Here is a 21,905-nt window from a genome sequence, read left to right on the forward strand (position 1 = left end):
TGTAGGATAGTGTTAGTGTGCGGGGATCGCTGGACCCGGTGGGCCGAAGGGCCTGTTTCCACGCTGTATCTCTGTATCTCTAAATCTAAAGCAGGAGCTAAGAGAGTAGCTGTCATCGTCTCCTTCAGTAATTACATTTTCTCAGTCATAAGGTAAATTGAGGCCGTTGGCAAATGATTGTAATGTTCAATGTGTTTGCAATTCCTCTGACGAGTGTTCAACCATCCACCTTCAAACAGCATTAACCTTATCAGCATCCTGGAGGTCACTGAAAAGAAACTTAAATGGATCATCCACAAAAATGTTTCAGCTAGAAAGAGCAGGACTCGCACAGACCAGGTAACCCGTGATAAGAGACTCAACCTTTCCAAAAGCTCTTCATATAAGGATACAAATTAGGAGCAAGAGTCAACTACTTGGGTCCATCCAACTGCCTCTACCAATCAATAAGATCATGATTGCAACCTCTGCTGCACATTGCCACATTCTTATTTCATAATTTCTTAAGTGACAGTAGCAGAATTCGGCCATTCGACGCATCAAGTCTACTCCGCCATTCAATCATGGCTGATCCATCTTTCCCTCTTAACCCCATTCTCCTGCCTTCTCCCCAGAACCTCTGACACATGTACTAATCAAGAATCTATCTATTTCTGTCTTAAAAATATCCATTGCTTTAGCCTCCACAGCGCGTGGCGATGAATTCCATAGATTCACCACTTTCTGACCAAAGAAATTCCTCATCTCCTTTCTTAAGGAACATCCTTTTATTCTGAGGCTTTGTGCTATGGCCCTAGACTTTCCCGCTAGTGGAAACATCCTCTCCACATCCACTCTATCCAGGCCTTTCACTATTCGGTACATTTCAATGAGGTCCCCTGGGTCATCCTTCTAAACTCCAGCAAATACAGGCCCAGTGCCATCAAACGCTCATCATATGTTAACCCACTCATTCCTGGGATCATTCTCGTAAACCTCCTCTGGACTCTCACCAACACGAGCACATCCTCAGATATGGGGCCCAAAATTGCTCACAATATTCCAAATGCAATCTGATCAGCGCCTTATAAAGCCTCAGCATTACATCCCTGTTTTTGTATTCTAATTCTCTTGAAATAAATGCTAGCATTACCTTTGCCTTCATTACTTCCGATTCAACTAGCAAATTTTTTGGGAATCCTGCACCAGCTATCCCAAGTCCCTTTGCACCTCCAATTTCTAAATTCTCTACGCCTTTATTCCTACTACCAAAGTGCATGAATCCACTTTGCTTCACTGTATTCCATCTGCCACTTCTCTGCCCACTCTCCCAACCTGTGCAAGCACTTCTGCAGAGTCCCTGCTTTCTCTACACTACCTGCCCTCTCGATCTATCATCTTATCATCTGCAAACTTGGCCACAAAGCCTTCAACCCCCTCATCCAAATCATTGATATACAAGGTGAAGAGTAGCAGCCCCAGTACTGACCCTTGTTGAACTCTTCTAGTCACTGGCAGCCAACCAGAAAAGGCCATCGTTATTGCCACTCTTTGCCTTCTGCCATCCAGTCAACCTGCTATCCTTGCTAGTATCTGCCCTTTGATGCCATGGGCTCTCATCGTTTTTAGCAAGTAGTCTGTGCCACATGTTTGTGAGATGGCGAGCAGCTACAATGTGCAAGAAATGGAGTGAATGAACAGCATCTCATTCATCACCCTCGACAATCAAGGAAGCCACTTTCATCTAGATGGCATTTTAAGTTGTTAATGTTGCACTCATGGAGATAGATAGTACCACACCTCTCAAGTGCCCAGCAAATGTGTCTATATTTAAAACAAGAGCAGAAGTGGATAGATTATTGTTTAGTGGGGCTTAAAGATTATGAAGATAGACAAGCTGCCGCCCAAGTTACAGTCCACCCTGGGTTGAAACAATACGCATCTTACTTAACCGTCGTTAGCTCTAAACCGAGTTTACAAATACGGTGGGAATACCTTCACCAGCCGGACTGCAAAGCAGCTGCTCACCACTAACTTGTCAAGGACGAATAGGGACTAAATGTTGATGTCGCCAGTGACACCCACTTGGTCAGTGAGAAAATGAAGTCACTGCAGCTTTTGGACCAGGTTACAAGTATTGATTCTGAACAGTTGAACTATTGAATAATGTTCGCTTACTTTCTAGTTTGCACGCCCCTCAGGGGAACTCCAGGAAAAGGTAATGCGCTCCTCCTCCATTAGCAGGAAAATAGTCAACTTCCTGAGTCTCGCATTCAAATTAACTACCCAAACACTTAGCCATCTCTCTTCCCAATTGCAATTTAACCATACATTTCACTGTCCGTTATATATATATTGCCGTTTCCATACGTTTCTGCGAAGTATTTCGGGTGTTGAATGGAACGAAATTACAGAGCAAACACAAAGTGTTGGGGAACACAGCGGGCCAGGTAACATTTGTGGAGGGTCTGGACAAGCGACGTTTCGGCTCGGTCCCTTATTAGACCATATAACAGATCCCGTGTAGCATCTTCCACGTTTCGTCTTTCGGTTAATACGCCGTGCGAATACTTTCTAAATATACTGCAATCTAAAAGATCATCGAATACCTGACGGCCCACCCTCTGCTAAATTACACTCAGGTGCTGTTTAGTTATGCCTGAAGTGGAAGTCAGCCAACGCAACCTCTCCTGCACACCATTTCATTCGATAGTTTCTGATCGGAAGCCGTCCTATATATATATATATATATATATATACACACACACATATAGAGCATTACTGCCAGATGTAGTAACCGTGTTATTGCTTAAAGTTACTTACAAAATTTAATTCCAGTAATTTTCCATGAAATCACTCATAATAATGACCCGACAACGTCCCGCGATCTCAACGCGCTGGGACACTGCATTTCTTAACCCAAATAAATGAACACTCGAGAGATACGAATCCTCACTCGCTGTCGGCACTTTGGGCGCCTTAGGACGGTAACGCAACAAGAAAAACATCGCCTCTGTTCATTATTTAAAACTCGCGTTTAAGGTGTAAAGATATGTGGCATAATCTCTTATTCTAATAGATCATTGCCGTCAACAGGTACTTTAGGATCTATTTTTAAAGTTACCGAAAAGTACAACATCATTAGAATATTTCTACATATGCAACTAAAATATCTCCGTTTTCTTTCACTTAGGGAAAAAAAATAATTGTCCCAAGACTGTGTTCATACAAAACGTTTTGTTACCATTTTGTAAATGGTGATAAACCAATTTAATATCACTTGGCTACAACTCAGTAACATTCCCAGCACTTAAAAGTGCACTGTAATTATTAAACAAATAGTTCAAAAATAAACATTATCCAACACGGGTGTGCAAGGTGACAAAGCAGTTGAACCGAGTTTACATTTGGAAAAAGTTCGCCTCCTTCTACATGTCTTCCTTAGATACTATGCTGCAAACAGCCGCCAACAACCCGGTAGGGAGACCAAGGCGTGCGTGCGCCAAGCTGGAGTTCGAGGAGCCAGCCGACTGTTTTCTCCCGCATCTTACAGCCCGCGACCACATACACCCAACCCACTCTTACCTGGGTGCTCCGGGAGCCGCCGCTCTGCCTCTGCTCAGCAACGCCACACGCTGCCCACTTCCACTCTTGGACCGAGCTACGAAATGTAAATCCGCAGAAGAAGCCGTCAGAACAACTGAAGACAAAGACGTTTTGCTTCAGAAGAAGAGGCAGATCACAAGTCGGAAAGTAGCACAAGAAGGTTTGCAGACGCAGGCCGATGCAGGCAGGCTGCAGCCACCAACTCCGAGCAGCGACTATCCCCAATCACAGAGCACGCCGTTCGGTGATGCGAGGCGCACACCATCGCTCACCTCCCCGGCATTTCCATGACGTTTCCTTGCCAATTTTGGATGCCCTTTACAGAGACTGCAAACTCACTGTTGGTGGTTAAGGTAATTGCGAGTGTTGATTTAGGTGTTCGGTGGTTCTGTGAATACCCACTGATTCAGATGGACAAAATCTCTCAACGCGTTATATTTAATCGCAGTATTTCCTTCCATTGGCAAACAAACCACAGTAGGTGGAGAAAGACTGGTGATCTGACGCGATATTCACAGCGGCTGATACTTTGCTAACCGAAGAGTTCAAAGCTAATCTTCAACCTTCAATCTCTAAAATGTTTTTAAAAAAACATGATTCTGTGACAAGGGGGCTTTGCAGAAAGATTGGCGAAAGGTGGCTTAGAGACTGTTGGAATAAATGGTTAGCAAAAGTGTTCAAACATGGTTACTGAGATGGCAAAAAGGTGTGAGAAAATAAATCCACATAGCCCGATTGAGGACCCTGACACAGTACTTAATATTGAACATGAGAGGGTGCACGGTAGATTGGACTGAAAACATCCCGAGAACATCAGAGACAGGTTTAAGAAACATTACACCCTGAACCCGACATAAGAACCCATGTAAAATGGGAGTAATGGTCAAATGGAAATGCCAAATTACAGTTTAAGAAAGTTGGAAGAAAGTTGGAGATTAACTGAATTTGAGTTGGAGATTGATTTTAGAATTAATATATTTGAATGTCACGTGGACGTATATCAATGACAGAGAACATAGGGTGGAACAAACGTTTAATAAAGACACAAAGTGCTGGAGTGACTCAGTAGGTCCAGGCAACATCTCTTCAGACTGAGGAAGGGCAAGTAGGCCTAGCCTATCCCCTCTTAATTGTTCTTGTGTATCGCCCACCAAAAATGCATAAGGACTTCATCACCCAATTTGCTGATCTGATTTCTAGCATTTTGCCCAAATTTGATTCTTGCTGACTTTAATATTCATGTTTGCTGTCCCACTAAGCCTCTTGAGTGAATTTATGCACCTGGTTGAGTCCTTCAATCTGACTCTTCACACCACGGGACCCACTCACAAGTTAGGCCATACTCTCGACCTAGTGTTATCGTCCGGATTCCCAATCAACAACATTGAAACTACTGAAGCCTGTCTATCGGACCACAGCGCTATCATTTTTGACGCATCTCTGCCTTTATCTCCCGCAAAATCTCATCTCCCTGTTCGCTACTCCCGCGACATAAATTCATTGACTGCCAGTAAATTCTCCGAGGCTCTCACAGCTGCCCCCAACATCTGCACTATTGAGGCCTCTCCCCCCCATCTCAGCACTGAAGATCTCGCCTCTTTATTTAATATCACTTGCTCTTCCATCCTGGATTCTATCGCTCCCCTTAAAATGAAAAAGCCTAAGCCCAAAGGTCGGCCGTGGCTCAATGACACCACCAAAGCCCCAAGAAGGGAGTGCAGAAAATCAGAAAGGAGGTGGAAATGTGACAAGCTTCAAATTTCCTTCGAAATTCTGAGAAACAATCTTCTCAAATACCAGGAAGCAGTAAAGTCTGCTAGAGCACAATACTTCTCCGACCTTATTTCCAAAAACTCTCATAACTCCAAGGTCCTATTTAGAACAATTACCTCTGTCATATGTCCCGCCCCCAGTACCAGCTTAGTTGGGTCCCCTGCTAAGTGCGAAGAATTCGCTAAATTTTTCACCAACAAAGTTGAGAACATTAGAATGAACATTTCCCCTCCCACCCGTGACCTAGCTGTCTCACTAGTCTGTTCATCTAAATTGGACTGTTTCCAACCCGTCACTCTATCCTCCCTTGCAAAGCTTGTCTCCGCTATGAAACCTGCAACCTGCCCCCTTGATCCTGCCCCCACTGCTCTTCTGAAGGATGTCATTGCAATAGCCGGTCCCAGCATCCTCTCTATTATCAACAGTTCTCTGGCCACTGGCACTGTTCCAACCAGTTTCAAGCACGCGGTGGTCCAGTCCCTACTGAAAAAACCTAACCTAGACCCCACATTGCCTAGCAACTACAGACCCATTTCCAAACTGCCATTCCTGTCAAAAGTCCTTGAAAAGGCAATTCTAAACCAATTAGTGCCCTACCTGCACCAAAACACCATCCTGGAAAGTTTCCAGTCAGGTTTCAGAGCCCACCACAGCACAGTCTGCCTTGTTGAAGGTACACAACGACCTGCTTCTCGCCATCGACACCGGCGACTGTGCAATCCTGCTCCTTCTCGACCTCAGCGCAGCGTTCGATACAGTGGACCTCACCATCCTTATTGACCGTCTCCGGTATGCGGTTGGCATTGATGGCACTGCCCTGAGCTGGTTCGCTTCGTACCTCAAAGATAGGAGTTTCGCCATCAACATAGGCAGTTATTCCTGTGCTCCAGCTAGCCTCTCCTGCGGAGTTCCACAAGGCTCCATCCTAGGCCCCATTCTCTTCTCTCTATACATGCTCCCCCTTGGCCAAATCATTCAAAGGCACGGCATTTCTTTCCACTGCTATGCCGATGACACTCAGCTTTACCTCCCCCTGAAACCCAACAACCAGTCAAATTTAAACAGCCTCTTACACTGCCTTGAGGACATAAAATGTTGGATGGCACAGAACTTCCTCCAATTAAATGAGAGCAAGTCTGAGGTCATCCTATTCGGCCCCCCCGACTCCATCAAATCGATAACAGGCAGTCTTGGAAGCCTATCCTGCCTAGTCAAACCGCATGTCAAAAACCTCGGCATGATATTTGACTCTGCATTAAAATTTGATAAGCAAGTCAACGCTGTGGTAAAAGCCAGCTTCTTCCAACTTCGTACCATAGCTAAAATCAAACCTTTCCTCCAATTTGACGACATAGAAAAAATCATTCACGCTTTCATTTCCTCCCGCCTAGACTACTGCAACTCCCTATACACTGGGATCAGCCAATCTTCCCTGTCCCGCCTGCAGCTGGTCCAAAACGCCGCAGCGAGACTCCTGACGGGTACCCGTAAAAGGGACCACATCACCCCGATTCTGGCCTCTCTCCACTGGCTCCCTGTACGGTACAGAATCAACTTCAAGCTCCTCCTATTCACATATAAAGCCCTAAATGGACATTCCCCCCCTACATCAAAAATCTTCTAACCCACCTCTCTAACTCCAGGTCCCTCAGGTCGGCCGACTTGGGGCTACTCATTATCCCGCGGTCTAGGCTTAAGCTCAGGGGTGACCGCGCTTTTGTGGTTGCAGCTCCTAGACTGTGGAACAGCATCCCTCTCCCCATCAGAACTGCCCCCTCCATCGACTCCTTTAAGTCCAGGCACAAAACCTATTTCTACTCCCTAGCGTTTGAGGCTCATTGAGGAGGCGCTGTGAACTGTTTGCGTGCTACTGTATGTTTCATTTTTTTCCTTAGTACCTAATCAGATGTACATCACTTTGGCCAACGTGGGTTGTTTTTAAATGTGCTATACAAATAAAATTGACTTGACTTGACAGTTCCTTGTTTCTACATGGAACGAAGGTAGGTGATCTTTTTGGAGTTTGGAAGTAAATGGTCTTAATGCTGGTGATGATAGAATATTGGATTTAAAGTTTAAGCTCTAACCAAATTTTGTTTTCTATAACTAGTATAAGTCTAAGATGGAATTGAGTGAAATGTACACGGCATGAAGATGATGGGTGTCTTTGGGCTCCAGGTCATCGGGGCTGTGGGTGCTTTTGGATGGCAGACTAATGCGGAGTGTGCAAAGGGAAATAGGAGTTAAGTCCAGGAGCAGGAATAGAAATGAGAGGCCTAGTGACTGGATTTACATCGTTGGATGGAACCTATGGGGTTAATCAGAGCTGTGAATTGAAGCCCTGGAGCAATGGAAAGGAGTGAAAGTGATCAGGCAAAGAATACATCAGTCAGTCTTTCCAGGTGAGACAGAGGTTCATCTGCACCTCCTCCAACCTCATCTATTGCATCTGCTGCTCCAGATGTCAACTTATTTACATCGGCGAAACCAAACGCAGGCTCGGCGATCGCTTCGCTCAACACCTGCACTCGGTCCGCGTTGGCCAATCTGATCTCCCGGTCAGGGACGTTTTTACAGCATTATGGGCCCCCGGGCAAAGCAGTGTACTGGGGCCCCTACCGTTACTCTCCCCCACCCCCCTTTCCCTACCAGCCCCCCCCCCTTCGTGCCGGCGAAAAGCACTTACCGAAAAGCACTTAGCGATAGACTTAGGGTGCTACATTGTTGCGAAAAGCACTTACAGATCGCTGTGAGAAGCACTTAGGGATGGAAAATGTTGTGAAAAAAGCACTTATTGAACCTACATTTTTAAAGTAGTATTTATTTATTGCAAGTCACTTAACATACACAGATCAGCATGGGGCCCCTATGCTCGTGGGGCCCCGGGCAAGTGCCCATCAGGCCCATGCGTTAAGACGGCCCTGCTCCCGGTGGCCGAGCTCTTCAACTCCCCCTCCCATTCCCAGTCTGACCTTTCTGTCATGGGCCTCCTCCAGTGCCATAGTGAGGCCCACCGGAAATTGGAGGAACAGCACCTCATATTTCGCCTGGGCAGCTTGCAGCCCAGTGGCATGAACATCGACTTCTCCAACTTTAGATAGTTCCTCTGTCCCTCTCTTCCCCTCCCCCTTCCCAGATCTCCCTCTATCTTCCTGTCTCCACCTATATCCTTCCTTTGTCCCGCCCCCCTGACATCAGTCTGAAGAAGGGTCTTGACACGAAACGTCACCCATTCCTTCTCTCCTGAGATGCTGCCTGACCTGCTGAGTTACTCCAGCATTTTGTGAATAAAGGCAGAGAAACAGCTGTGGGTTGTGGCCTGGGTGTACTGACTAGTGGTGAATCGGGGTTGAAGGTAAGAATGAGAAGGAGGAGATTGTGTATTTAGGGTCTGGAAGTTTGACGAGGGGGTGGGGAGGCAATGAAGAACATGCCTGAATGGACTAGGTATTAAAGAATGGATTCGGAACCTGGGATTGGAGATTGGGGACCATGGGAGTAGAAGACTGAGGTTTAGATTGGTCGGGATTTAAGTGTATCACTTCAGTCTGAAAATGATTGTAACTAGATTTCACTCTGAACAAAAAATTGTGCAACATTGAAAAAAATAGCCCCAGCATTTCTGGGCTTTTAATTTATTTATTTAGTCAATCCTTCTGTATTCATAATATCTAAAATCCATGATCACATGCAAGGTTTTGAAAAAGACTCAATCCCAAGAGTACAATCTGACAAAATATATGGATTGGAGAACAAATCGTTTAAATCCAACATGATGATTCTGTGGGAGAAAAAGAAAGTATCAAAATAAACATCTACAGTTCAGGTTATAAACATTAAACTCAATTTTGAACACTGACTTTAACCCAATTCTTAGAATGTACAAAAACAAACAAATTGAACAACAAGTACCCCAAATGTGCTGCAATACTTTTACATGTGTGGCATGCAAAGTTAATTCAAATCAAACAATTTTCCATGAACAAATTTGAACCCGGTAGCCAAAGTGACCGCTGGAACAAATTGAACTCCGGCGGCCGAAGTCACCGCGGAGAATGAGGACAAGCCGGACAAGGATCGCCGAGAACAAGGACGGGCCCAGTGGCCGATGAGAACAAAAACATGTTGGCTGCGGAGAACTAAGACCCAACGGCCATGTGCGGGGGATGCTCGGAGCCTTGAAGACCGCAGAGTCGAGGAGGGAGCGCTGGTGTCAACTGGCATGAGGAGTGGATGGTAGGAGAGGGACCGGGGTATTACCTCCAGTGCCTTTAAGGTCGGCTGCACGAGGCCTCCGCCCAGGGACACAGAGGCGGTCGGCAGAGGACGTGTGGTCAAGCTTACCTAGGCTTACCTGGATCGGAGGCACTCCAATATTTCCAACACATGGACTGGACTTTGCAGTACGGACTGTTTGTGTTTTCCGTTTTCTTTTTCTTTTCTTTAAACGGAGTTAAAATTGTGGCGACTGCATTTTGTGGTTGTTCAAAAGAATTTCACTGTGCTGTGCAAATGTGAAAATAAAGAACCATTGATGGTAACAACAAGGATGGCACGTTCACAGGCCGCTATTGAGGAAGCATCAGTGTGGTTGAGTCAGCAGAGTGGGCCGCTGGAGACTTAAATAGATTGGGCGCTGCTCCGAGTGGCCTAATGTGCAGAACGACGTGGCCTGCAGCGGTCGAGGACAACGACACATCACAAGGCCAGGCCAACCCCTGCAACTCAGACCCAGTGCCACTGCCAGAATAATGGGCCTTTATGGCCAAATTAAGACTCTTATATTAAAAAAAAATTGGACTTGAAGGGTACAGGATTGCAACTAAAACTTGGTGACTCTTGTGCACTGACTCAGTGTGGTCCACTATCTTATACTCTTATATTTAGTGTGATCGTGCCTGATTTATAGTAGGATTGTCACTGAACAATATACAATACTCTGCGCTTAAGTGCACATGACAATAAAGTACCGTTGAACCATTGAATAGGTACCTGAGCAGCAGTGGGAAGAACCTACTCTCGTGTCCCTTTATGTCTAATTATGGAAAGTTACCACACTTCCACAGGAGCTGAGTTCAGCTTTAGACTGCAACAGATCAGGATCACTGGAAAAGGATCACTCCTTTTTTTCTTTAAAGCTTTACCACATCTTCCTGGCATGTTGTTGTTTGCAGAGCTTCAACTGGGAGATGGTACTAAATAATTGATATTACTAGCCCCATTACATCCTCAACAAAAGATGCCAGGCAAATGAGGACACTCCCAGTGGAAAGTCTATGTGGAATCCTTTCTATTCCATAACAAGTCTCACCATACATTTTACAATCTCATACCTAATTCACTTACAGCTCTGATTGCTCTTTCCATCTCTGTCGATACAGATATTATTACAGGATGTTCACAGAGCTACTTCCTTAATTAAGTACGCTGAGCCAAGAGCAGCATCCGCAGAGAGCAAATGCAGACCACTAATGTCCTTGATTTTCCATGTTCTAAAACTAAGTGAGAGAAAATTATTTGCTTTGGAACCACAGCTTCCAGAGCACCACTCTCTCCGAGGAGAGTCTCTTGCTGAGACTGCCTGATTACTGGATCACCCTTTATTCTCACAAACTTTATTCATTATGGACATGGGTCTGAATGATTATGGTGTAGATCTTCCTCCCGCTCTGCTCAACATCAAGTGGGCATGTCAGACAAGTTCCAAGATTACCTTCAGAAAGTATTCGCAGAACATTGGTGCTAATTCCCAAAGACACCTCAGGAGATGTGGCAGATACTACAGGGAGGAATGCAATTGATTTAGAGAGGATTGGCAATCGTTCTTACATGGCATAGAATTGCCTTCAGAAATAAAGAGCTTTGTAAATTATCTCAGTTTTCAACTTCAAGGTGATACTCAGAGTCCTGGCTGTGATAATTACTCTGCCCTTGCAATTAAGAGAATAGAATGGACTCAGTTTTCACAGACATGCCCTGACAGAATGGCTCCAAATATTACTGGACCTAGTTAGGTCCCACATGATATGGTGGTCCAGAAGATTAGATCACATGGATTCCAGGGTAGGGCAGCCAATTATATATACAAAATACTCTGATTTCCACCACCAACATTGTGCAATGAAGTTCAATGTAAGCTTTACAGACAGCACCTCGATTTTCTATTAGGTTTCTGAACTTGACACTGAATGAGGATAATGATTCTTCTATTCCCAGTTGCACCACCTCCAGACCAACTTTTAAAAATTTACTTGTTCCATTACCACCTTCTTTCACCATGTGCGAGTTCATTTTGCCAGCCTGTCTCAAAGGAAAGGTGGGTATTACTGAGATGCAGTGCCAACATAATCTAACATATCATAAACTTCTACAAGATCAGGAGTTGGCAGGGAGTTGGTATGGAGTTAAAGATGGATAGAATTGATTTTTCTCTTGTCTAAGCACTAAATTATTTAGCTATATAGAACTGTTATAATCGTTAAGATTCATCTTTCGAAATGCAGCCTTGGGGAGTTAATAAATTTACCCTGCAGCATGCACTTCAAATTGAACTGGATAAACCTACAATGGTTGATAAACAAAGTCTTTGAGGCTATTTAAGTTGAGATGAAAAACTGCTTCCTGTTTAAGATTGTGACAAGATTTCTAGTTGCTCTGGAGCACCTGTACAAAAGTATCGTGTTTAGAATGTGCATTAAGTTAAAGGAAATTTAACTTAATGCACATAAGTGCGGCACGGTAGCGCAGCGGTAGAGTTGCTGCTTTACAGCGAATGCAGCGCCGGAGACTCAGGTTCGATCCTGACTACGGGTGCTGCACTGTAAGGAGTTTGTACGTTCTCCCCGTGACCTGCGTGGGTTTACTCCGAGATCTTCGGTTTCCTCCCACACTCCAAAGACGTACAGGTATGTAGGTTAATTGGCTGGGTAAAATGTAAAAAAAAATTGTCCCTAGTGGGTGTAGGATAGTGTTAATGTACGGGGATCACTGGGCGGCACGGACTTGGAGGGCCGAAAAGGCCTGTTTCCGGCTGTATATATATGATATATGATATGATATGATATGATAATTGTATCACTCGTTTAACTAGCACGGTACACGATAGTGCAACAATTTTTGGCCCACCTTACTCACCATTGGCCTGCGGTTAAAATGGGTAGTTATATTTTAAAAGTTATTAACTTATTAAACTTTTAAAAAATCACTTTTTAAGCTTTAATAGATTTGATTGGCTCTACCACCTCCCCCCCACGTGCGGTCCGGCGCGTCCTCATTGGCTACCACCGTGTTTGACGTCACAATGGGAACCCAATGGGTCCGCACATGCGCAGTTGGGGGAGAGTTGCCATTCGGAGGGGGGGGTGGGACCTGCCTGAGTGACGGCCAATGAGGGGGGGGGGGGGGAGGAGAGCTCTCCTGCTGCTGGCTGACAGGATGGCCACCTGGGCCCGAGGTGAGAGGCTTCCTCTCCCCTTTCCTCTACCCCCTCGCCCGCCACCAGCCCCAGGGGAGTTTGAAAGGGGGTTGAGGGGGGATGGAGTGAGTGAGTGTCCTCAGTTGGGGGAGAGTTTCTGGGCCCGCAGGAGAGGTTTGGACCCAATGGGGGTTGCCGGCCTGCAGGAGAGGTTTGGGCCCAACCGGGGGGGGGGGGGGGGGTTACCTCCTTCCCCCCACGTGGGGACCGGCACGTCTCGATTGACTCCTGTCGCTCCTCCCCACGTGGGGTCGATTGATTGGCTCTGACCTTCCGCTCGATGCCCGATTGGTTGCTGTTCCGGGTCCCACGTGGGGGGAGCGCCGCCCTGGGGGTTTTAAGGGGGGTTGAGGGGGGATGGAGTGGATGAGTGGCTGAAGGGGGGAGGGGAGGAGGGGGGGATAAAGGAGGTTGAGGGGGGATGTAGTGGGTGAGGGGAGGTGGAGGGGACGAGGGGGAATGGAGTGGGCGAGAGGCAGAGGGGGGATGAGGGAGGATGCAGTGTGTGAGGGGGAGGGGTGGGGGAGGGGTGGTTGATGGGGGAGGGGAGGGGGGTGTGGGAGAGGAGCGGGTGATAGACCAATGCAAGAGAGGTTTGGGCCCGACGGGCTAGTCCATGTTAAAAAAACAAAAATATGCACTAATAGACAATGTTGAAGGTGAATGCTACATTAGCTAATATAAGCAATATTGTTCAAAGATTTGTTCTTACATTTTAAGGAAGGATCTTGCACTTATCATGAGTCCAGGACATGCTCAATGCTTTTACAGTTAATTGAATATTTTTCAGTGCAATTACTGCTGTGATGATAGAAACATTGCAAACTCCAAGCATTGCTTCCACAAAAGGCAATGAATAAATGAGCAGGTTAGCTATAGTATATGATGGATATTAATTTCCCAGTTTCTTTGTAAGTTAAAATAGGAAATCCTCTATGATAGGTTAGCGTTTTATCCAAATGGCAGCACAGCCAGCTGTGTGACGATCCTTCATTAAGCACCCAACTCTACAAATATACTGTAAGTGTCTTCAATATTATGGTAACTTCCCTGACAGAATTAGTAAATATTCATATGAAGAAACATACCTGCATGCAAGTCACAAAATAAATGGAATTGCTGTAAATCATAGATAAAGTTGAAACTCGCATTAGCTGAAGTATTTGTGTGTGATCACCCACTATACTCGCATTGACAGAAGGACACCTTGTGGCCACTACTTGCAGTTAAAAGTAAGGCATGAGGTGACAGTTGATTTTGAATTAAAAACTACACCTTCATGCATGTGGCACAAATACTTGTTCACCATGAATGCTACACTTATTTTGTATTTGGGAAATGAGAAGTAAATTGGTGGAGAGCTGAGGTTCAATCTATGGAATGTGTTTTGTTTTAAGGTCATAAGTGATAGCAGCTGAATTAGGCCATTCGGCGCATCAAGTCGACTCCACCATTCAATCATTGCTGATTTATCTCTCCCTCCTAACCCCATTTTTGTGCCTTCTCTCCATAACCCCTGACACCCATACTAATCAAGAATCTATCTATCTCTGCCTTAAAAATATCCATTTGCCTTCTTTGGCAAATAATTCCACAGATTCACCACCAGATAAAGAAATTCCTTCTCATCTTCTTCCTAAAGGAACGTCCTTTAATTCTGAGGCAATGACCTCCAGTCCCAGACTCTGCCATTAGTGGAACCATTCTCTCCACATTCACTCTATCCAAGCCTTTCACCATCCGGTACATTTCATTGTGGTCCCCCTCATTCTTCTAAACTCCACAGGTACAGGCCCAGCGCCGTCAAACGCTCATCATAGGTTAACTGACTCATTCCTGGGATCATCCTTGTAAACCTCTTCTGGAACCTCTCCAGGGCCAGCACATCCTTCCTCAGATATCGCTCACAATACTCCAAATGCAGCCTGACCAGCACCTTATAGAGCCTCAGCATTACATCCCAGTTTTTGTCATCTAACCCTCTTGAAATAAATGCTTCCTTTCTACCGATTCGACGTGCAGCTGCTCACACGTATCAAACGGTGGTCAAATAGGTTTTCGGCACATTGGCCTTGATCGGTCATAGTATTGAGTGTAGAAGTTGGTAGGTCATATTGCAGTTGTACAAGATGTTGGAGCGGCCACATTTGGAGTATTGGATTCAATTTTGTGCACCATGTTATAGGAAAGATGTTGTTAAGCTGGAAAGATTTATAATGATGTTGCCATGACTCGAGGGCCTGAGCTATAAGGGAGAGATTGAGGGGTGATCTTAGAGGTGTACAAAATCATGAGAGGAATAGATCGGGTAGATGCACAGTCTCTTCCCCGGAGTAGGGGAATCGAGAACCATAGGACATAGGTTTAAGGTGAGGGGGAAAGATTTATTAGGAACCTGATAGGTACCTATTTCATATGAAGGGTGGTGGGCATGCTGCCAGAGGACGTAGTTGAGGCAGATACTATTGCAACATTTAAGAAACATTTAGGGATCGGACAGGTTTAGGGCGATATGGGCCAAACGCAGGTAGGTGAGAGTAGTGTAGATGGGACATGTTGGCCGGTGTCGGCAAGTTGGGGTGAAGGGCCTGTTTCCACGTTCTAAGATTCTATAACTCTAAGTAAATAGTAGAGATTGACAATGCAGTGAAACACCATGGACAGTCCGGATACAACAGGCTTCAAGCCGTGAGGCAATATCTATAAATTGAATTGAATTGAATACTTTATTGTCACATGTGAGAAGTCACAGTGAAATTATTTGCTTGCATACATAGAAACATAGAAAAATAGGTGCTGGAGTTGGCCATTCGGCCCTTCGAGCCAGCACCGCCATTCAATATGATCATGGCTGATCATCTAAATTCAGTACCCTGTTCCTGCTTTTCCCCTAGGTATACAAATAGTCACCCATAAAGGGTGTTCACAAAGTTACAAATTCCACCCCCTCCCCGCATCAGTTCCCCCTTTGTTCTTCCCCCCCCCTCCCTCACGGCGGTTCCCCCACTCCGGGTCCTAAATTGTCAGGGGGTAAGGGGAGAAGGCAGGAACGGGATACTGATTGAGAATGATCAGCCATGATCACATTGAATGGCGGTGCTGGCTCGAAGGGCCGAATGGCTTCCTCCTGCACCTATTGTCTATTTATTCTTCATTGTCCATTGTTATCATCAATTATTGTTAGTCAATCAAGCTAGATAGACAAAGAAAAATAACTATACCTTCCCTGTATTGTCTTCTTGGATATTTGCTAAATTAAAATAGTCAATAGAATTTTGGTATGTTTATAACTATCCTGTTTATAATACAATAATTTCAATGTTATATTTAGTAGGATAATTTATAAATAGATACTTTTGGATTATATTACTGAAAACTAGATTTAGTTTTAAAATAACAAGCAGCAAATGATTTAGTAGAATAGCTTATTGGGTTTGATTGAAATAGTCATAGTCATACAGCACGGAAACAGACCCATCAGACCAACTTGCCCATGCCGACTAAGATACCCAATCTACATTGCAGCTAGTTCCATATATGCACCACCTTCTGTGTGAAAAGGTTGCCCCTCAGGTTGTGTTAAATCTTTCCCCCTCCCCATCACCTACCATAAACCTATGTCCTCAGGTTCTTGATTCCCCTACTCTGAGTAAAATTGTGCATTCACCCTATCAATTCCCCTCGCTATTTTATGTACACCTCCACAAAAATAACTCCCAGACTTCTGCACTCCAAATAATAAAGTCTTACTTCTATTGCAGATATAATTACTCACTTCACAATCTGTTTCAGATTCCAGCATCTACATATTTATTTTGTTTTAAACAGAGCATCTCTTGTTCTGGTTCAGAAAATGTATTTGTGATCGCCTCCAATATGTTTTTAACATCTTCATTTCAGACCTCTCAAAACAGCAAAAATAAAGACAGATTTTTTTATTAAAACCACTATAATTCAGGGGAAAACTCAACCCTTTTATTCCACAATCATAGTTTGAGTTATATTACGTTATTTAATCTATCTTTTTAAATGCCATTTATTGGTGAACAGTTATGCTGAACTACAACATGAAATGCCGCATTATTTAAATTATAAATGAAATAATGCTTATTGTACATAGGACTGAGATTTTGCTCAATATGTGTCAGTCCTCCATTCCCTCTCCTCCCACCCCACTAACCCTTAAACCTAGTAATAGACAGGCGTGGACCCGTTGGGTCCAAATCTCTCATGCCGGCCCGGCAACCTTACGTGCAAACCTCTCCTGCGGCCAGCAGCAGGAGCTCTCCTCACCCCCCCCCCCCCCCCCCACGGCTGCCACTCCCGTCACTCATGCGGATCCCGCCCCCCTCTGAGCAGCAACCGTCCCCCAACTGCACACACGTGGATGCGGCAGCCATTTTAAATAAGTATTAATGTTTAAAAAGTGATCAGTGGCCATCTTAAGTAAGTATTGAAGTTTAAAAAATGATTTTTAAATCTCTCCTAAGGGCTCGGCAACCCTCCGTGCAAACCTCTCCTGCGGGTGCGGCACCCCCATTGGGTGCAAGCCTCTCCTGTTGGGTGCAAGCCTCTCTTGCGGGCCCGGCAACTCTCCCCCAACTTAAGATCCATGGACCTTCTCTGCCCCGCGCTGCACCACAGGAGGAAGTTCAGGCGCAGGGCACACCAGGACGGGCGCTGGTCTTCCCGGCGGGAAGGTGGGGGGGGAATGCATTTATTAATGCTTCAGCTCGGTGGCTCATCAGCAGCGGCAGCTCGTCGGCTCAGCAGCCCCCCCCCCCCCCCCCCCATTGGCCACCACTCCCATCACTCCGGCAGGTCCCGCCCTCGGCGGCCATTGTGCCCCCCCCCATTGGCCACCACTCCCGTCACTCGGGCAGGTCCCATTGTGACGTTGAACGTGGCTGACGGCCAGGCAAATGGAAAAGTGATTTTTTTTTAACTGAAAAAAAAAAGATTTTTAAAGTTTAAAAAGTGAAAAACTTAAAAAATATAACAATCATTTGAATCACGGGACAAAGGTGATTAAGGTGGTGCTAAAATTGTTGCGCTCTAAAGTACCATTTTGGCTGTTTATACACACAATATGGGAGTTTTAGTAATATACTAGACCAAGTGGACCCGTTGGGCCCAAACCTCTCCTGCATTGGTGCAGCACCCTCTCCTCACCCCTCCCCTCTGCCTTGTCCCTCCTCCTCCCCCTCCCTCCCTCCTCCCCTCCCCCTCCCTAGGAGATAGATTTAAACTTTAAAATGTGACTAACTTTAAAAATATAACACCAATTTCAATAAAACTACTTGCATTACCATTAAAGCGACGACGGTGAGTAAGGTGGGCCTAAAATTGTCACGCTGTCGTGTACCGTTTTGGCTGAAGTTCGATCACAAACAAACAAACAAACAAGAGTTTTAGTATATAGATATAGATTGCAGCCCAATTTAAGCTTGGATGGGAAGGTTTGCTGTACTGAAGGGCATTTAAAAAAAAAGCTTTCAGTAGAGATCTGTTTACATGAGTTAATCGTGGAAAAATAATTAAAATATCATGATCCTTCTCCAGCTTTGTGATTGATAAGAGTATCAAAGATTAGAATTCTGATGTTGACAAGTAGACATCTTATCAATCTGATTGAGTTTTCTGAAGTAACCATAAAGGTTGATGAAAGCAAGGCTGAAGACATTGTCTGTATGGACTACAGTAAGGTATTTTATAAGGTTCTGCATGGGAGGCTACTCTGGAAGGTTAGATTGCATGTAATCCAGGGAGAGCTAGCCAATTAGAGAATTTTCTCCCAAATCCCAATGGGGAGCAGGTTTGCAGGTTAATTTCCCACTGAAATTACCTTGAGGCATTGTGATTGCTCTGTGGGTTGACATGGAAGGGAACAGAGGGTGATGATGAAAGGTTGTTTTTCAGACTGGAATGCCTGTGACTAGTAGTGTGCCTCAGGGATCGGTGATGGGCCAATGATAGTGGGCGGTATTGTAGATAATGAAGATCAGAACCAAGAAGGTGCACAGAATTTCAATTTAATGTCACATGTAAAGTGCAACTTTCCTTCATTGCAGCACCTACTGTCAGTGTACATTTTCCTTCTCAAGTCACTAGAGCGAAAGTCATGAACCTACGCCCTCTCACTCCAAAAGGAAAATGCCACTCACAGTTGATGATTATAAAAAAATATATATTCAATACATCCACAGTGGGCTGTAGTAGGCAAAGGACAAGCAGTTCAGTTCAGTTTAGTTTAGTTTATTGTCATTTGATTAACATACTGTAAAAACATAGCACAAGACAAAATTTAGACTGAAGTTAGACCTGGTTTGCAGAAGTGACCTAACAGGCTTGGTGGTATAAATACCAGACAGCCCACGAGAATATTCTCCTGAATATAATCACAGAATGTTTAGAGACTTTGTAGTAACCCCATGGCAATTAAGGCATAGACAGAGATGACAAGTATCTTGACAGGAGGCAGAGAGAGATGTTACACACTACAGAACAAAAGAAGCAGTGAAAGAATGTCAGGTGATCGACATGTGGAGAGAGCATAGCTGCAATAGCTTTATAGCTGAATGATCCGACCATGAGAAACAATACAACAAGAATGTCCTGGAATGGCCATTATGTGAAGAGACTGCATGGTAAATGGAGATGCTGGCTAAAGTTGATTGGAAACAGGCCTTTGCATTAATGATACACGTTTCTGGGAGTAATTTGGAAGATGCAGGATCTTTTCATCCCAAAGATAAAGAAAGATTCTAAGAGGAAAATTATGTGACTGTGGCTGACAAAGGAAGACAAAGACAACATTAAATTAAGCAAAAAGACAAATAATATTGCAAAAATTAGTGGGAAGCCAGTGGATTGAGAAACTTTAAAAAAACAACAGAAGGTGACTAAAAAGGTGAGAAAAATTGAAATATTGAGGAGGTCCACACGTCGTGTAAACACTCTGTTTAATCATTAACCGAATACAGTTCCATCGCTCACCTGTGCGTGCCCGAGTTCAAATCCCAAATCCTTTGTTCTCCTGGCACACGACGGCCCGCCCCCGCCTGACTGCGAGATTGGTCGGCCCAGATCACACCCGGTCCACATGAGAGTTCGAGCCCGGCAAACGAAGGTTCAAAGTGGCTCGGTCCGCCACATGACCTCCCCCAGAACCGGAGTAATGGAGGCGGCTTGGCTGACGAGTGTTGGCGGCCTGCTCGCCTGGACGCGTCTCCTGTGTTCAGGGTCGCAGCTGGCAGAGTTGAGGGCGGGTGCGGTCGTGATAAGAATCAGTCTGAAATAGGGTTCGACTCAAAATGACACCCATCCGTTTTCCAGAAATACCGCCTCATCTGCTGTGTTTTGTTTTGTAAACCAACATCTGTAGTTCCTTGTTTCTACATTTCACTGCTCTACTGCAAAATCCCCTCAAAGTATGCCTATTTTGAAGGAATTTTCCACCCCTCTCCTTTCGAAGTTCTGTGAGACTCTCCCTCACAACTCCCCCTCTGTGATCCCTGCTGCTCTACGACCATGTTCTGACTCAGACTCATTACCTCAGCCATGTGTGGTTCAGCACTTGCCTGTGCTTCCATCTTGTGCCACATAGCATCCACGTCAGTTTCCAGTCCTTCCATTTCAGGACCATCTAGGATTTCAGGAACTTATATTTCATTATGTGCTTCTCGCAGTTCTCCTGTGCCATGCGCTCTAGTCTCCTCCATGCGCTGATATCAACAAACCCTCGCTGTGTCTCTCCCACAGCTCTGGGCCTCACTCATCCAGCCCTGCTCTGGACCTCAAATGTACTTTATTCTCTGCTGGATCCACACCTTCAGACAACCTTTCTTCACTCACCCATTATGAATTATTCTGAAAAAGGGTCACGACTTGAAGCAACATCTGTCCATAATTACCAGAGATATTGCCTGACCCTCCGAGTTACTCCAGCACTGTCTTTAAAAAAAAAATCTGACATACATGTTATCCAAGTGATCCAGTGGAAGGCGAATGAGATTCCACCTGCTGTCGATCTGTAGTGGTAGTAGGTGAATTGAAGTGGATCGATGTGATTCACTGAGGTTGATGTTTGTGTCACAACCATCCTCTTGAAGCCCTTCAAGAATTTTGCTGTGACATGTCACGTGATAATAAAGTATCATTCTTTCACAACAGACGTTCAAACTCCATACAGACAGCATCTGTAGTCAGGATTGAACCCGGGTCTCTGGTGCTGTCAGACAACAGCTCGATCGCCATGCCACCTTGCCGCCCCCTTTAGGAAGGAGATGAGGAGGAATTTCTTAAGTCAGAGGATGGTGAATCTGTGGAATTCTTTGCCACAGAAGGCTGTGGAGGCAAAGTCAGTGGATATATTTAAGGCTGAGATTCTTGAGTAGTACGGGTGACAGAGGTTATGGGGAGAAGGCAGGAGAATGGTGTTTGGAGGGAGAGATAGATCAGCCATGATTGAATGGTGGAGTAGACCTGCCTAATTCTACTCCAATCACATGGTCTTATGAGTACCACCAGTCAGTAGGGTCATTTAGGCATATCACGTCATGTTACTCATCTTGAACACAAGATCTTTAAATTTCTTTTTAAAGAAGGTGGGGACCTCAGACCATATTAGTGAAAGATTGAAGATGTTCACGAAAACTCCAACTCTGCGCAGGTTTTGAGAACATGGCCAAGTACATAGAAAAATAGAGCAGGGGAACCTTCGGCCCATAATCTCTGTCCCAAACATGTCAAGACAGAAGACTCTTGAACACCATTATTGTATCTGTCTACACCAACATCCAGGTACTCACCGCCCTCTATGCAAAAAAACTTATCACCTTTAAACTTTGCCCCGCTCACCTTAAAACAATGCCCTCTAGTATTTAATATTTCCATCCTAGGATAAAGGTTCTGACTGTCTACTCTATCTATGCCTCTCATATTTTATATACTTCTATCAGGTCTCCCCTCAATCTCCAGAGTTCCAGAGAAAACAATCCAAGTTTGTCCATTCTCTCCTTGTCCATTCTGTCGCTAATACTCTCTATTCCAGCCAAGTCTTCTCTGCACCTTT

The 21,905-nt window shown here is 44.9% G+C and overlaps 1 protein-coding gene across 1 annotated transcript in view; it reads right to left on the reverse strand.

The window, feature by feature from the left end:
- osbpl3b (oxysterol binding protein-like 3b) overlaps positions 1–3,762 on the reverse strand; it is a 131,494-nt gene extending 127,732 nt beyond the window's left edge. The window contains exon 1 of the mRNA XM_078420333.1: positions 3,565–3,762. The gene's annotated coding sequence lies outside the window, so the exon portion shown is untranslated. The remainder of the gene's footprint in view (positions 1–3,564) is intronic.
- Between the last annotated feature and the right edge of the window lie 18,143 nt (positions 3,763–21,905).

The sequence above is a fragment of the Rhinoraja longicauda genome, chromosome 2, assembly GCF_053455715.1.
Source record: "Rhinoraja longicauda isolate Sanriku21f chromosome 2, sRhiLon1.1, whole genome shotgun sequence".
In the NCBI taxonomy this organism is placed as follows: Eukaryota; Metazoa; Chordata; class Chondrichthyes; order Rajiformes; family Arhynchobatidae; genus Rhinoraja; species Rhinoraja longicauda.